Source organism: Anser brachyrhynchus (assembly GCF_964034855.1).
Source record: "Anser brachyrhynchus genome assembly, chromosome: 3".
Lineage (NCBI taxonomy): Eukaryota > Metazoa > Chordata > Aves > Anseriformes > Anatidae > Anser > Anser brachyrhynchus.
This window is the reverse complement of record NC_137696.1, coordinates 23706580-23721114: the sequence shown is the minus strand read 5'-3', so window position 1 is coordinate 23721114 and position 14535 is coordinate 23706580. Positions and strand designations below refer to the sequence as shown.

The 14535-nt window shown below is 42.2% G+C and overlaps 1 long non-coding RNA gene across 1 annotated transcript in view; it reads right to left on the bottom strand.

Annotated features, from left to right (window-relative positions):
- Positions 1–14535, bottom strand: part of LOC308192364 — a 47273-nt gene extending 32738 nt beyond the window's left edge. Inside the window, exons 1-2 of the long non-coding RNA XR_013948754.1 lie at positions 13824–14535; positions 2075–2191 (exon numbers count right to left, since the gene is read on the bottom strand). This is a non-coding gene — a long non-coding RNA (uncharacterized lncRNA). The remainder of the gene's footprint in view (positions 1–2074; positions 2192–13823) is intronic.

Here is a 14535-nt window from a genome sequence, read left to right as displayed (position 1 = left end):
CTCCTTGGCAATACTGCTTGCTTGTGCATTGGCTTTTCAGTATAAGGAGGCGCACACTTTGCAACAGACGCATATAAATTTATACATATGCAGATTTGGCATGCTATTAAAACTGCCAGGCAAAGCATACTGCGTAAAGTTAAAAACTACACTGTGATACAGTTAAGCTTGTGCTCAGCCGAGCTGTTTTTACGTGTTCTAATTAGAGAAGGCCTCGCACAAACACATCAAATCAGATATAGAAGCAAAGCATCAGAAAACGTGGAAAGGATGTACATAGGAGGAAAAGCATAGGGAGATAAAATTTCAGCCTTTGCATTTTTGACTTCTTTCCAGTTCAGAAGCCTCCACAGAAGCTCTCACAAGGTGGGTTGCTTCTTGCTGTTTCTTCAGTCTAGAAATTAAAGCAGGTAGCTATTGACAGGTGGAAGGGTGCCTGACAAGATTTTCACCATTCCTGTTCTCCCATCTGCAATGGGCTGCTTAACAGTACTTCTGTGCTTTCGCTCACGGGCCAAGCTGCAGCAAAGTAGTTCAGCCATCTAAAAAATTAAATTTATTGTAGCAGCTAGAAGTGAAGAGCCCTCTCCTTATAAGATGTAGTAGGTGCTAAATTTTATGGTTCTGAAGTGAGCCGAAAAATAATTTGGGAATAGAAAATAAGTCAGCCTCCTTTGCTGCATCTGCCTGCAGACACCAATCTGAAAGGCAGGATTTATGACCGTGACTGCCCCTGTGCAATCTGCGCAAGAAGGAGGACAAACTTTCCACAGCTACGCACGGTCCAGTCACAGTCTTGCCCAGTGTCATTGGCACCAACTATACCAACACCTTACACTCCTCCAGCATCATCCATCAACGGGTCTCAGAGAGCATTAGAGTTTCCAGAGGATGAAGGGATGGAGAATAACTTAATGCCTTTCCAAATGGCAAAGTGTTATTTTCATTTTACAGATGGGAGGCTGAGGGTAAAGGAACCTGAGTGACTTTGGCCCACACAACAAGGCTAGAAGCAAACTCAGATTTCCTGAATACCATTCCTGGAGCACAGGAAGGGCCACTTGGCTCCTTCCCTTCGCTTACCCCCACTAAGAGTTTTTCTACCACTACACAAATCAAGGAAGATACTCTCACACGTCCCTATCCCCACTTAGAAATTGCTTCTTCTTGAGGTATATTTTATTTCCATCCTTCCTCTTTCACTGCCAAAGAGCTTTCTACCTCAGTACTAGAGCCTTGCAGAGCAACTGCAAAATCCTGCAGTACAGCAGAGCAGAGGTTATATGGCCAAGACAACTGCTATTTTCATCAATTCTTCAGCAAACCAGCTGATCGTAAAAGCTATTCTTGACTAGCCTGCCTTTGTAACACCAGTCGCCAGGAGAACACAGCACATACTATTGGCTGTGGCCCTCACTAAAAATACACTGCATTCTTGCACAACAACAAAAGCTCCCAGTAGGGCCAATGGACAGCAGACTAAAAACAGTAACCAAAGGCTTTAAATTGCACAAATTACAAAGGTAGAAGAACTGAAAGCAGCATGCCACTAAAAGCCATCTGCCATCTTGGCCCGCCCATGTGTCCCTTCTCCCCAGCAGTGTTTTATATTAGTAATGATGTCTCTGTATTATGTATGACAGAGTCTCTGCTGCTTTGAGCAAGCAATAATATAGATGCTTCTTCAGTCCAGTACTTTGCATATACACACTAGCTGGGGGAGCAGAAGATCTGCTTCCCAGTCTCTCTCTCTGGACGTAGCTCAATTGGAAGGCAATATTCACATGCATTTATTCTCCAATACATGTACATGTTGTATTACCAGGACTCCCATGCATATTAATAATACACAAAAATACATAGATATAAGCATGGATTCAGTCATGATGTGGATTAGATGATACAAGAATGGACAATGTAGAATTACAAGAAGAAAATCAGCAAATGGTTATTCTGATTCAGGGCCTGTTCCCAGCATATAAAAAAATGTTGGTTTTTGTGTTGTTTTATTGTGTTTCTAAGTTACTTTGTCAGTAGATTAATGATTTTACCTGTCACTGATGCCGTCACTTACATGGGTCTTTGAAGTGAAGTATCAGAGGATTTTTGAAGGAAGAGGAAGCCAGACGTTGGGATATCCTGAACGATGCCACACAGATGGGTATGAAGTCAAGACTGGGGTACAGCAGTTCTGCACAGAGAAATAGCCGAGATAGCTCTTAGCAATCAGGCTAAGGCACTAAAAAAAAATAAAAATAAAAAATAAAAATAAAATTAAAAAAAAAAAGAGAGAATTTCTTATTCCAGGAAAGGCAACATAGTGCTTTCACTACTTGAGCTAACAGGCTAACTCAGGTGTCTTCACTCAGCCCTGCCAGTAACACCCAAGCAAATAGCCTGTATTGAAGAGAATAGCAGAGACCAGTCAGAAGATGAAGGAAAAGGTGAAAACAAATCATGTGAGTTTGTATCAGCAGACCTTATTATGAGTCAGAGAAAAGAGCTTAACAGGAGCTGGTTCAAGTGAAACGACTACTTTCGCAACTGACCTCAGAAAACACTGCAGGGAAATGAAGTGGGTTATTGGAAAGTTGGTGGAAAAGTTTATTTGCTAATTATACAAGCACGTTTATTGAAAGCATTTTGCAAACTACTCTATGCAACCCACTTTCAGCAGATGCACACTGAAAGTATGTGAACACAAAACAGTTCAGTGAGGGTTCAGTGGGCGTTCTCCTAGTTTACAGCATTTGCATCACTCGGTTACTACACGAGTGCTGACCTCTGCCTATCTGCTCATAGAGATCTCCCCCTGCTCCAGGTACATCCTCAGCTCTCCCAGGGGGACACACACGGAGACCCTGGCAGGCATCTGAGTAACTGGGAGGTTGCGTAAGGGAAGCCCCCTCACCACAGTTCGGCCCACCTCAGCAGACAACTCGAAGGCACAGGATATAAGGGGAGATACCCAGGGTGAAGGCAGGGAGGATTGAAGAGGTCCATAGCACAAAGAAGGGGTGAAAAGATATAAAACCAAGGGAAGGAGGAGACAAGGAAATTGTACAGAGAGAAAGACAGAGGGTGAAGAACCGGGAGGGAAGGAAAAGAGAAAACAAAAACCTGACAGGTGAGTCAGAGGTAATTGTGGATAGCCAGCAGGGTAGGGAAGAACAAAGTCTGCAAATAACAGGGAAGAGATGGCAGCTTGAGGCAGTTGAGCCTACGAGGAACAGGAAAGTGGGATCTGCCATCCAGGTTCAGAAAGGCAAAGAATACGCAGTAAATGTATTTTTCTTTCTCCCTGTTAGAGCATTTATCACTGTTAGAGCAGACAGATGATAGCACATGTGAATCATTCCACAGCTGAGGTGGGGATCCCAGGCCAGCACAATCTGTATCTCAGCACAGGATGTTATATCAGTAGAGGCTCTGATTTCCAGAGGTCCTGAGCTCCTAATCTGAAGTCTCACAGCTATCAAAGGCAGCTGCTTTCCCCCAAAAAGCTGTTCTGCAACACTGCACCTGAAAGTTATTTTGCTGGACTTTCCCTCCTGGTACTGACAAATCAGGCCACAGCTCAGAGCACTTCAGGACAAGACCAGCCACCTGGCCAGAACAGTGTGGGAATAAGGAGAGGTGGATCTGTTCTTGGAGGGAACACATTTCAGGTATGCTCCCAGGCAAGCTGCTCAACTGCGCGATGCTTCATACATAAGAGATGAGAACATCTAATTCTGTAATTCCCAGGAATATTGGCTTGGGTGTGTAACGTTCACTGAGATGCTCTGAGGAAAGGTCTAATTTTAAGTCCAGAGAGTTGACATTTACTTGATTTTTCCCAATCTGCTGTTTCTTAGAACTCCAAATCTAAAGGGATGGGATGGTTTAGGCAACTGGCGATATCACTGTCATAATAGCTACATCATGGCACAGGCAGCCCCAGCTCATAAGGCGGTAGGAAGCACATGAGTTGGTAATATAAAAAAGGACTGGCAGCACAATGCAGCGCGTGGATGCCAGATTCATTGCTCACTGAAAGCTGCATTTTCTAATCCAGCATTTGCCTCATGTCTGCGTTTAAGCTGTTAAAGGAAAAAAAAATATACTAGAAAAGAATTGTAGCTCTGAGACTTTGCGTTGCTCTTGATTCTTTCAACACGAGGAAGAAAGTGGGGGTTCTGCACTGAAATACCAGTGAAGTCTGACTGAACTGAGCTTTCTATTGGCATTCTGGCTGCTCCCGTCTTTGTGAAAACTATCAGGCAAGGTTTTTTTCTTTTCTTTGAGAGAGATTTAATGAAGCTGCAGACATCCATTTTAGCCAAAGTGACTTCATCTCTTTTTCCTCAAAGGCTGCCCAGTTGAAGAGTTATCAGACTTTTTCTCCTTCTCATTGCAATCAGTAATGTCACTGGTTTGTACCAACCTTCTGTTCACTTCTTCCAGCCCTTCCCCAGACCTGCAATCATCATACAGTTCAGATGTTGACCAGAAAAAAAAAAATAGAAGAACGAAAAAATACTAGAGAAAATGAAAACTCAAGCTGCTCTTTAGGGATCAGTACATAATCTGCATCACATTGAAGATGTTTAAGAGAGAACCTACAAGCTACTTCCCCGTGTCTGGGGACACGGATTCAGACTCGTGTCTTGGCCTCATTTTGAACCAGGATAGCACAACTACGGGACAGAAAAAGAATTGCAAACAGGTCTGATTACAGCACTAAGAGCCAGGAAACCATGAGCATCAACATTGTCACCAGATTTTCCTGTGTAAATCCACTAATTTAAATGTCCCTTCATTCCTTGTCTGTATGAAGACAGGCAGAGTTGCCTACTCTTAAATAAGTCTCAGAGTCACTGGCAGAGAGATCCTAAGGCCAACAAAGTGCAAATGGGATGCTTGAGCACTTGTCAGAAGCTCCATACATAAGTACCGAGATTAGAAAAAGGACTTGCAGGATAAAGGGGGCCTGTCCTCAGTCTCTGAAGATGTTTCATGGAAGCCTGAGCAAGTTCAAACTTGATCTCGTAGGCAGGGAAGTCCTCCTACCAGCTGGAGATTTATTTTCTTGCTTGTATCACTGCACCAAAGCCAGAAGCATTTCCTTTCTGCCACTTGGGTTTGCAAAAACGTTCACAGACAACTCTTCACTCAACAACCAAAACTTTTTTTTTTCCTGGCCTTGAGACATATAAGAAATGTTGAGTGAAAAAGTCCTAGAGAAACAGAAATATTTTACTTCTTTATGTAGAGCTTTATTAGTTACCAGAAAAGCTAAGTGAGGCTTAATTGCCTGTTGGACAAGATACTCTTATTCTGTAAGTTTCATGGGCTGTGACATTACAGGCTGTGAAAACTTAATTTGAGATTGAAAATTTCCAGAACAAAATGAAACAAAAAAGAAGCTTCTGCAAAGCTTGTCATCCACCTTATTCATTCTGTCCAAGACAGGACTATCTTTTCTGTTGGTCCAAGACTGTCCCAACAGATGTCAATTTTACCTGATTTTTTACTCAGTGAAGAATGTCTCAGTTAGTAGTCAAATTAAGTAAAAATTAGGGGGAATCTACAGAAATTAATCCTAGCATAAAATATTCAGCAGGATTCATCACTTTTTTTAAGGATATGTTACAAAGTAACTTTGCCTGGTGTAAGGTACAGCTGTAAGTAGATATTTAAACAATTTAAAAGCATGGATCATGAATCCACCAGGATCAGAAACACAGTTTATTTAAATCAGTTGCACTGCCAAAAGATGCACCTTCAAGATTCAGAATGACCAGGTCCTGCCCATGTGCAAGAGGATCACCCAGCTGCAATTTCCTTAAGATCCCTAAACGAAGAGGAAAGATAAAGATGATGATGCTTGAAACTGTGCACAGCTGACTTAAATCCTACTAGCATTTGCTTAGAAGTGAAAATAACTGTAGAAGCCAATTTGAAATGAACGGAGAGTTTGTTTCAAAAATTTATTTTTCATCACGTGATGTTAAATTTGCAAAGTGCAAAATACTAGTGGGGAGGAAAAATACCCTTTGCACATCTGGAGAGGGATCCATCTTACATCAGTGCAATGTAAACAAATACAGAAAACGTAACAGTGCAGATCTCTTGTTTATTTAAATGAGCTGTATTCCAAGCCACAGTAATTTATCTGAGAGGTAGTTCATAATTCCGTAAAGACAGCCTACAGAAGCAACAGAATTAAACTCCAAAACAAGATATAGTCATCAGTTAATGGAGATACGTTTGCTAAAAGCAAAAGACTTTTCTCCAGCAGTGTTGGAAAAAGACACAAACATTAAAATACAGAACAATATTCAACATGATGGAAAACGTAAGCCAAAAAAGAAAAATCAAGAGACTATGTTCTAGCCTGAGATGAAGTGTTTAGATAACAGACAAAACAGCACTTTGTGATACATGTAATTGCTCCTGAAAAGCACAAGCAGAATGTGAGGTTACAAAATTCCCCCAGAAATATAGAAAGGCTAGCAGGAGACTTTGCTGAGCATAATAAAGTACTTGCAGTAATCGCTACTCTTAAAGCATAGATGTCCAGAAACATTCTAAAACATTCTCAGTTTATTGGGGAAAATCTCTCTTGTTTTCCAGGCCTTCGGAGGACCCACTATAGCTGCTGCATCAGCCAAGCTCATGTAAAATAATTAAAGGAACTTGAGAAGTGAAAGGTGAGTTGAAGAGGATTTAGAACAAATCAATAAATGAATAGTAACCTGTCACTGGGATTAGAAGTTACATATCCAAGGGCTCTAAAGCAAAGACATTACTGAGTTATTGATGGAGGCCTGTAACCAAGTCCCAAGTTCTACCTCAGTATCTTGAGGAAGAAAAGGTAAAAAAAGAGACCTTTTTCTCCCCCTCCAAGAGCTCCATAAAAAACTCAGGGAACTACAGATCAGTAAACCTGACCTCTGCAGTAGATAAATTGCTAGAAACAGCAATAATGAATAAAATTGGTAGAAACATATAAATAAGATATGCTGGGGAAGGATCTAACAGTTTCTGTTAAAGAAGTCACGTCCCACAGATTTAATGAAATCTTCAATGAGCATGACCAATGAGGGAAAGCAGGACAAGTGACATGACGAAGTTTCTGATGATACAGCACTGCTCAGAACAGTCAAAACTGGAGATAGCTGTGAGGAGCTGAAGAAAAATGTCATGAACTCAGGTAAAATTCTGTAGTGGTAAATGCCAACTATTGCATGTGGGGAAGAAAAAAAAATAGTTATAGGTACACAGTGTTCAGCACCACTCAGGAGAGAAATCTTAGAGTCACTTGGAATAATTAGAAAAGGTCACCTCAGTGTTCAACCACTGTCAGAAATGCCCAGATGGGTTTTTGGAAACTGCTAGGAAAGAAGTTGAGAGAATGACAGAACGAAAAAACAACCACACACAGCTACGTTGCTAGATAAATCCACAATGCACCAGCACCTTGAATACTCCTAGTCTCTCTTTTAGAGCACAGAATGCCTAGAAATGTTATAAGGAAGCGTGGAAAACCTGACCACAGGCACAGAAGAGTTTTTTTTGTTTTGTTTTTTCCAGTGAGGCACCAAACAGACTGTAACTCATCATATTGGGGGAAGGAAAAAAAAAAAGGATTTGATGGAAGCTTACAAAAGCATGAATGGTATTAAGAAGGTGAACAGGGAATTAATGCATTATACCATTATACACAGAGTTGGAGGCACTCAGTGAAATTATCAGGTAGCAAAATTTAGAGGAAAAAAATTCTTCACATAACACAAATTGTGATATTTGCTGTCACAGGATGTTGTGAAATCCAGAACTGTAAATGGGTTTGAAAAGGGATTAGAGAAATTAACCGAGAGAGAAGTCTGCCAGGTACTAAATACAAAGCAGCCTCTGGTTTAAGACATTGCTAAAGTCCTGATCGCTGAAAGCTTAGAGGGGAAATCTTCAGGGTGTTTCTCTGGGATTTCAGAAGGTAATGCTGTTATTGCCTTGTACTGTGGTTGTTCCTCAAAGGTCACAAGTAGATGCTGGATATCTGTTATGCTGAGCATGTACTCACATAAGAAACGGACGTTCTCTGCCCTCAAGAATATATACTTTGCCTGATAATGGCTGGGACCAAAGCTCTAAAAGCCAGGAAACTCAGCCCTGACTTGCTGCTGAATGGGGGTAAAGCCCAACTCTGGATTTATGTGTAATTTGTACCCCAAATTTCTCCATTTACACTGAGGGAGTTACAATAGTTGAACACAAACTCCAAATTACTTGGAAGGTTAAAATGAGCAGAGACCGAAAAGGGGGAAGTGGCTTATATTTTGACAATATGTTTTAAGGTCTGCCTTTGAAATAAAGAACGGCTCATCGGAAACTCCCCGTACCTACTAAAACAGCCTATCATTAGCCTTAAAACAAAATGACAACTTTAGTCATACTATTATAAACATTCTCCTCTGTGGGCCAGAGACAGGTTAAACTGTACTGCTGCATTACGCATGGCAATAATTTTCAGAGTGATCACTCGTTGTAGGTAACCAGAAATGGTGAGATTGGGTAAAGAACATCAAGACCTCGCAAAGGGAACATTTCCCCTGAGTGTCAAAAGATTTATTTAACTTGGACTTACTTTAACAAATAAAAGAAAAGAAGGTCAATTCTTAGTTGATCTTTGCTAGTTGCAATAAAATCTGAAGCAGCAAGTTTGCCGTTCAACAGCGTGAATGAAGAAACAGGTTCAGGTCAGAACTGGTTGATGCTGAGTGACCTGTGCTTTATAGTTATCACAGGGTGGGGTTAAGGCTGGCAGGGACCTCTGGAGGCTGACGCAGGGACACCCAGAACAGGCTGCCCAGGGCCATGTCCAGTTGGATGTTGAACATCTCCAAGAAGGAGGCTCCACAGCCTCTGGACAGCCTGTGCCAGTGCTTCCATCACCGCACAGCACACAGAAGGGCTGCCTGGTGCTGAGGGCACCTCCTGTGCTCCGCTTTGTGCCTGTGGCCTCTTGTCCTGGCGCTGGGCACCAGTGAAAAGAACCTGCCTGCATCCTCTTTGCACCCTCCCTTCAGGTAGATGTAGACAGAAATATATATACTTTAAGATCCACCCCCAGGCCTTCTCTTCTCTAGGCTGAACAGTCTCAACTCTCAGCTTCTCTTCATAGGAGAGGTGCTCCGGTCCCTTGATCATCCTGATGGCTCTCCATTGGACTTTTTCCAGTATGTCCATGTCACTCTTGTACTGGGGAGCCCAGAACTGGACACAGTACTCCAGGTGCAGCCTCACCAACGCTGAGTAGAGAGGAAGGGTCACCTCTCTTGACCTGCTGGCAATACCTTGCCTAATGTAGCCAAGAATGTCATCAGCCTTCTTAGCAGCAATGGTACACTGCTGGCTCGTGTTCAATTTGGCATTCACCAGGACCTCCGGGTCCTTTTCAGACAAGCTGTTTTCCAGCTGGGTGGCCCTCAGCACGTCCCATTGTCCAGGGTTGTTCCTCCCCAGGTGCAGGACTTTGCATTTCTGTTTTTTGAACTTCATGAGACTTCTGTCAGCCCACCTCTCCAGCCTGTTGAGGTCCCTCTGGATGTCGGCACGGCCCCCGGTGAGTCAGCCACTCCCCCCAGTTTCATGTCATCTGCAAACTTACCTCAAAGTTACTGAGGGTGCACTCTACCTCTACCACATCATCCAGATTGTTAATGAAGATGTTGAACAGGACTGGACCCAGCATTGACTCCTGAGGTACTTCACTCATTACTTGCCTCCAACTAGACTTTGCACTGCTGACCACTACCCGCTGGGCCTAGTCATTCAGCCAGGTTTTGATCCACCTCACTATCTGCTCATCCAGCCCTCACTTCAACAGCTTTTCTATGAGGATCTTACAGGGGACAGTGTAAAGGCCTTACTGAAGGCAAGGAAGACAATATCCACTGGTCCCTGTTCATCCCTCAGGCTGAGGATTTCATTATACAAGCTTATCAGGTTGGTCAAGCATGACTTCCTCTTGTTGAATCCATACTACCTACTCCTGATTATTTTCTTCTACTTCCCAGGGACTGAGGTGAGGTTGACTGGCCTGTACTTTCCCAGGTCCTCTTCGGTCCTTCTTGCCCTTTTTGAAGTTAGGGGGTGACATTTGCTCTCCTCTTCATTATTGTGAGCGACTTTGCAATCACATCCGCCAGCTCCCTCAGCAGTTGTGGGTGCATCCCGTCACAACCCAAGAACTTATGAACATCCAGTTCTCTCAGGTATTCCCTGACCCAGTCCTCTTCTACCAAGGGAACAAAGTGAACTGAACTGTGGTATTACATTATGGTGGACACTATGAAACACTTCTGCTATGCATAGGGAAGTCATGTGAAGCAAAAAGCCATCCATTCAGAGAGCAGGATCTGAGCAAGTTCCAACAGGGACACTTCTACCCACCAGCAGCTAAAATTGGACAAGCTTCGTTCTGCACAGGGATTTTTATTTTCCCCTCACCGACTACATCTGAAGTGCTACAGAAGACTACAGTGCTGCTAGGGGTAGGAGCAGACACTTTTCTCAGAGAGGTATTGGAGCCAAGCCTAAACGTACCCCCAGGCTGTAGGGCCACAGGCATGATTTGACACAGAGGGACTTGACGAAGCATCCTGCTATTGGGACCACTCTTACTGGCACCTTGCCATGGGAGGCAGGGAACCGCAGTAGTTAAGGTCACCACAAGTGCCTGTTCCACTTCGCATTCACAGGGACACTTGGTGCACATCCAGAAGGTTTTTGCTCATATTTTTAAGGTTTTGTAGCCAGAACATCAGCATGTTTCAAACAGACCACAGGTGATACAAGGAGAAATAAGCAACTTAGGAACTGATCTGAAATGAATCTAAACAGTGTGAGCTACCTAGCGGCAGACAGGGAAATAAAAGAAGGACCCTCCTGCTTTATGTCACATCCTCCATCACCTGTTGCCCTCCCCTATTTATCGTTTCCCACACACACCATCCTCTTACTTCCTTGCTCAGTATTTGATATCACTTCTCCCTTACTGACAGGTAAACACTCACCACCTTAGATTCCCCAGGGTGGATTCCAACTAATGACCTACAGAAAAAAGATTTCTAAGCCTGTTAGAAATGCCCTAATCTACTTTGCCCTTCCTCTATTTGACTGGTTTGCACTGCAGGGCAGTACTTGTTCTGTTCTCAAACATAAAGAGCATTAAAAGGCAGCAAACATAAATCATGATAAAAGACTACAGAAAAAAAAAAATCAAAATCTTTCCTCTTTCTCTGGATCATTTCCTTTTTCAAGAGAAACTTGAGTTCATTGTAGATAAAGCAATGCACTGAGCTAAAATATCTGAAACAGAGCATGAGGAATGAGCAGGAGGACTTGCATTGCCATGGCACCTTTAATCCCCTGTTAGGGCACACTGTCTCATAAGAAAGAAATAAAATTTAAGAAAAGAAACAACACTATTTCCCTTCGGCTGATGTGCCACTGCTTCTGGAGTGGACAGTACACGGGCCTCCCTGTTGTTTGCGACAGCACCACAGAATGGTTTGGGTACAGAATATGAGGAGCACCCATTCAGCTGAAATTGCTCTTAGCTACAGTGACTGAGCCCAGAACATACCTAGCATCTGTCAAAAATGCCACCGGGTTTGTACAGCTACAGACAGCACCTTGCTGCGAGAAGAGTCCAAGGCGTGCTGACTTGAGGAAGCTGTGTCCTGCAGTCCTGTTCCATGCACTTCATGCTTCAGCCCACACCCCTAAAAGCCTCTGTAGCTGCACTCCCATCACCCCTCTTTCACTCTGTTTCCTCACTTACCCCAAGCCCCACATATCAGAGACCCCTTTGCAGCTCTCTCCAAGAAGGCTGACTGTAAGGTACCCATACGTCTTGCTCATGCAAAAACAGGGCATTTCAAAAATATTCGTACAGAAGCAATCTGGGACTATTCACAATATAGGTTTGAAGTACAGGCATAGGTATTGTCACATTTTTAAAACAGATTTATCTGGAAAATCATTGTAAGTACCTGAAGGTTTTGGTTGGCAGTAGCATTTGGGAGGTGTACATTAGCATTGTGGGAGCGTTCAGCCAAATCACAGAGACTGCAGATACATCACAGGAGAGAACAGGCTTGAATCTCAGCTGCAGGAAGAGAGCAACTAGGGATGGATGAGAGAATGCTTCCTACTGCAAGCAGCAGTGGAGTTCCCAAATGTATAGGGAGGAGCTGCCTAAAGTATTTCCACCATAAGACTTCAAGTCTAGTATTTTTGGCACCCTCCAGGGGCAGGATCCCCACTAAACTTTTTTCTTTTTTAAATAAATAATTTAAAAAAAAGATAGTTTGGCAAAGAACATAAGGAAGATTTAGCGTTTATATGTCAAAATCGTATTTCATGTCAGAGCAGGTCTGCTATCATTAGAGAAAAGGAACTCATTTTACAGAGGACAGTTCACAAGCCATGACAGTGTGTGTGGTAGAGAAAAAAAACACAAAAACAACAAAAAAGAGGCCTATTTTCAAGTTCAAAACATCATACAAAAGCAAGGTCATGTTTCCAGCAGTTTTGTTGGCATTGGGTTACATCCAGTCCCGACAATGGCATACAAGGCTTATCAGACATTAGAACGATACCTCACTTGATCTTGCGTGATAGAAAAGGCAAACCACATAAAGCAGGTGCTAGACAGCAGTGCAGCTTCCTCGCAGTTATCTGGTTCACAAACAGCAAACTCTTTAGCCCTATTATTGTTTCTCTCATTCGCCACATTCTAGCTCCAAAAGCCACTCTAGCTCTCTAAATTGTTAGCAGCTTTTATAGCCAAAGATAAGTATCCATCACTTTTAATTTTCATCGTTGCATCTGTTTTGTCATTTAGCTGCAGCAGGTTGTATTACAATGAGACAATTAATGAGGAAACGGATACAAACATTTTTATTTCAAATAGCAGCTCACGGACAAGATCTGGAGAACAGAACCAAGCCATATGATTAAGGAAAAAAAAAACTCCACACATATATACACACACACAAACCTAAAATGGGCACTGTGCCACTATCTGTGAACACCCTGGAAATACAGATATCTGTAGCAAGGAAGAAAGAGGTACGTTTTTCACATTTGCCTGGTTGTTGGTGGGTTTTTTTGTTTGTTTGTTTTCACAATTAATTTGGCCCTTTTTATTTCACATAAATGTCCAGCTCAAGTGTGGCACATCAACAAATAGGGCCATTTATCTTTCAGGGAAAAGCCAAACGCTGCATTTCCATTCAGAAAAGGCAGCATATATAAAATGTACTGCTAATAACAAAGGCTTTTAGAATGAAAAATAGTAATTTCTATTGCTCTCTCTAGGAGATTTGCTCTAAACACGGCTCATCTGTAATTATATTAGAACAGAAGTATTTTTTAGTATTATCATTACCTACAAACCTAAAAGCCCCCCAGAATATTTTACAGTTTCTGCTGGATGGGAGAGACCATGAGCACTACCCGCAGAAAGCAGAAGAGCCTTTCAGATGGCACCCCCCTCCCTGGCCCCTGCTTCAAAACAATACTTCAATTTGGAAGAATTACTTTAACTTCATTAATATTAGTATTATATTCACTTAGTTGTAAAGATTTTTCTAGGAAAACAAGAATATTCATAGAAATAGTCACATGTCACAACCATTCATCTAACAAACAAAACACAAAAAAAAAAAAAACCACAGATGAAGACTGTAATATTAGACTGAGATAAATAATCTAGCTGGAGACCTATTGGATTCTACACTTTCATGTCAATGAAACATTTGGCCTACCGATGTATTTTTGCCTACTCTGCCAGGCAGGGCTCAGGCTCTGCAGGAGAATACAGCCGTGGATCTCTGCAGGAAGAGAAGACCTTTTTTTTCCAAGTAAAATGTTCCCTAACTCTGCAAGGGAGGTTGGCAGTAGATCTCAAACTCTGGCCTGTCTTTTTAATACCCCTACAATAGCTCAGTTGGATTGAGACCAGCTGTTGGTGCATTACCATTTGTAAATGCTTAAAGCAACTACTCCTTGTTTTCTTGGCAACATGTACTGTGGAAGAAAAAAAAAAAAAAGAGAAAAAAAAAAGCACTTTCATTCAGACATTAAGAATTGCTGGATGCCAGCTTTGGCTTACACAAGCTATTGTTTGCACAGCTCTCTTCAACAAGTTTTCACCAAAAAAAAAAAAATCTTGTAGGGATAAATTGTGCCCCTAAAATTCTGCTTTGCACCATCCATTCAGCCTTCATTGGAAACAAGATTCCTTTTTTAACCCAACCATTTCAGGCCACAGGTCCTTCTGAGTTTCAATTTCTGCAACACCCCCACAAAATCACCCAGATTGTCTTAGGAATTATAATTATAACATCCTTACTCACTGTTTTAAAATAACAGTGATTTTTTGCCTGCTAATATAAGCATAAGAAAGAGATCTGAGCTGTCATTACCCATGTTCTAAAATCAGAGTTTCAGTATTGAAAGCTTAGGGGGAAAAAAAAA